Here is a 3,623-nt window from a genome sequence, read left to right as displayed (position 1 = left end):
TCTCCCTTTTTGGTGTACATGTTCAATATTTGATACAGATAGCAATGTCCACGTTTCATTCCTCCTGCAACAAGAGGACTTGTGAGATTAGGAGAAAAGTAGAGTTATCAATTACCCTACACAAAAAAAGCAATCACACAGAAATAGACGTACCTCTCAATGGTGTTCCATCGTATTGCATGATCCATTGACCCTCTTAGATTGTATCTAGCCATGTGTCCATATTTCTTGCAAAAACCTAGATCAGTGCTCGCCACCATCTGCTGATCTCCATCTTGATCTAACAATTGCTCCAACGACTAGGAGAATTCTTTAAGCTCTTTTTCAGTTGGCCCAACCCCATCATGCTCTATATTATGTAACAGTTAAAATGGTTCTTGTTAAGATAAGATTCTTGGATTTTGCAATAACTAGATTAATGCAAGTAGTTTGCAACTCATTTCTTTTCTTTAGCTCACTCAAGGAAAGTTTCTTTCCTATGTCTTTCGGGGTCCCAGTTTGCAACACATAACTGTTAGCAAAGTCACAATTTCAAAATGACGAGTTCGAAATGTTCCAAGCTCTAAACATACTCTAGAATACGATACTTGGCCGACTTTCTTAGATGTAGTGGTTGTTCCTATTGCTATAGTGGGTTTTGTAGGTGTTTCCGGCATCTCCACTCGGATAGCCCTCCGAGCACGTTCCTCCCTCTCCTTGACATCATTCTTATATTGAAATTCTTTGTTGGCCGGGAATCTGCCCTCCTTATACTCAAGGAACCAAGGGCACGAGAAATAAATTGTTTTGTTCAAGTTACGTGCCAACTGCACTGGGTTGAAAATAGTCTCTTTCTTCGAGATGTCCAATAGGTCAGATAGAGTTCGAGTGCTTCTAACGTTGAAGCCACGCCTAGTCAACCACCTACAAAAACTAGAAGACATTAGTCCAACTACATTCGTTATACTTTGAGCCCTTTGGATGACAAAAGTGCCCATAGCAATATTCCAACCTGCAAAGGCATCTTTGACCGGCGTCCATTAGCGCTTTCTTAAGCTCCAAGCTACCTCTTCCCAAAGATTTAAATTTACCGAGCTCGTATTGGAACGCCTCATTTCTATGAGTCAACTTTGCTTCATCTAGAAAGGAATCAAGCATCTCTCCAACACCAAGCTTGGATGTGATATTTCTCATGCTATTGTATAGAAAACGTGCTTCGCGTTCTATGGTGTTCCATAGAACCTCCACACGCATCCAGTCATGGAATGAGACATGGTCATCTGCAATACAGGATAGAGAGAATGATGTCAGTTACAACGAGCGAAACTTATCATTTTTTATTGCACAAAAAAATGAACGATATTACCTGTTTATGGAATATCCAAACTTTTGACATTTACTAGATCAGAAGAGGCCATTGCTCGAAGAATGTAAGTTTTCTTCTGAGGAGGAAGATCGACACATGCCAAAACGTACAGTCCATCCTCAGTAATCCACTTGGGCCGATTAGTGCATTCAATACTCCGCAGGGTTCTGAACAGACAATCAAATCAATACTGGACATAAAATAGCAATCCACAATAGTCTTTCTTACCTCCACCATTCATTGCCCAGATTGGGATGGACGATAGCAAGTGCTTGCTTTGTCCTCCTCTACTCGGACCATCTGCCTCAAAAAAAGCCTTCTTGTGGCGTTTTTGAAACTCTAAAGGTAGCATAGTGTCCTTTCCAGCTTGTAGTTGTTTCAAGGCTATAGCGTACTTGTCCTATGATACATTACAACCTATGAGATGTGCATGTTGAGAAAATGAAGATTACATAATAACGTATACCCACCGGATTAAGCAATTGTGACATCACTGGTACTGGGAAGTTATACCACGCTTTCTTTCCAAATTTCTTTTCAATATCCGGTTGCATCCATTTGTAGACTATGAAATTGATCCTCTTAACCAAGGCGTCTTTTGAAGCTAGTCCCATGGCACACACCATCCACAACATGTTAGTGTATAAAGTGGTGACATATCCAGAATCATTCAACCTACAAACCACCACAAAATACATATCAACAAAATTCTACATTTTAGGAGAAGCTTAGGGAGGTCAGTGGTGGGTGAACTCGCATATTGATGCGCATCACATTGCTCAACTTATCCGTCTCACTTTTATTATCCACTCTAAGCTCCACTTGAACTCTAGGATGCATTGAAGCATCATTTTGATAAGCCAAAGCTGCACACAAGTTTTAGATGACCCCAAACGGACCCCGAACAAGCCAAAAACTGACCTCGCAGTGCATAGTTGTCACCTTTTTGCATCATCCGCACACCTGGCACTCAGTTTTTCCAAATAATGCATCCCGCAACCACGTGAAGTGGCCCCAAAAGGTAGTCCTCATGATGACCTTTCTACATAAGTATCACAAGAAAACACCCACGTCGTGTCCATACTTCTCCGCGTGCAAGTATTGACCCCGTTCGACCTCCTGACGCCACCTGATGCCATCTGACGCACCTGCTTACCTCATGTCGTCGGCCCGCGGATAGATTCCTTGAGAAGTTTTATGCGCTACCAAATCCTCCTTATTGTAGAAAAAACACAGTGGTACTGGTAATAGTGAAAATCAATGCACTATGTACACCCTGTCCTACCTGTACACATGTGGGCCCCACGTAACCACCTGGCTCTGAAAAATGGGCAATTCTTTATTTGATGCACCATGCATATATATGTACATATGCGCAATCCCTTGCTCCAAAAAACTCCTGACATAATTTGCCCATCCCCTAGCCTACTAGATCATTCATGATCAGCAGCAGCAAAGAGAGATATGAGACTCGCCACATCACAGGTCTCCTCATCCCTCACCAACATTGCTTGCTCCACAGACAGCTCATCTTGGTCCACCATCATTAACCTTGCATGATATAATTTAAGACGCAATCCATTTACCCTTGACTTATGTAGAATCCCATCTTGGTTAGCCAACTGATATGTACCATTTGGAAAACACTCCACTGCCTTGAAAGGGCCTTCCCGCTTAATCTGAAACTTCTTTTGGAAGGTGTTGTCAAGCTTACTGTTGTAACGCAAAACTAAGTCATGCTTCTTGATACCCTTACTTTTGACCTTTTCATTTATCTTTGCCAAAGCCTTATCCTGCATCTGCCCATAATGCTCCAATGCGCTCATCCTATCCAATTGAACCTCCTGTAACTGTAAGAGCCTCTCTTTGAATGCATTACTAGACGGCCCAAGTAGCTTCTCTAGCATCTTTACTGCAGGCAACTCTACTTCCACAGGCAATAGTGCTTCCTTTCCATATACCAAATGAAATGGAGTAAACCCTGTACCTATCTTCACCGAAGTACGGTAACCCCATAATGCACTAGGCAATTCCAAATCCCAATTCTTTCCTTCGTGCTCTGTCACTTTCGAAAGAATCTGTACCAACTCACCATTGAATCTTTCATTTAAGCCATTACACTGCGGGTAATAAGGCGTGGTATTCTGGTGCCTAATCTTCATCTTTGTGCATAAGAAGTCTAGCAGTTTAGCTCTAAATCCTGGCCCCTTATCTGAAAGTAGCTCTAATGGCACCCCAAACTTGCAACATATTTCATCATACACAAATTTTGCCACAT

General features: G+C 42.0%; 1 pseudogene; it reads right to left on the bottom strand.

Moving 5' to 3' along the window:
* Positions 1–299: 299 nt before the first annotated feature.
* LOC147430258 (uncharacterized) lies at positions 300–1,397 on the bottom strand (annotated as a pseudogene).
* Positions 1,398–3,623: the final 2,226 nt, after the last annotated feature.

This window comes from Adiantum capillus-veneris, chromosome 22 (assembly GCF_014529385.1).
Source record: "Adiantum capillus-veneris isolate H3 chromosome 22, ASM1452938v2, whole genome shotgun sequence".
NCBI lineage: Eukaryota > Viridiplantae > Streptophyta > Polypodiopsida > Polypodiales > Pteridaceae > Adiantum > Adiantum capillus-veneris.
This window is presented reverse-complemented; position numbering and strand designations above follow the sequence as displayed.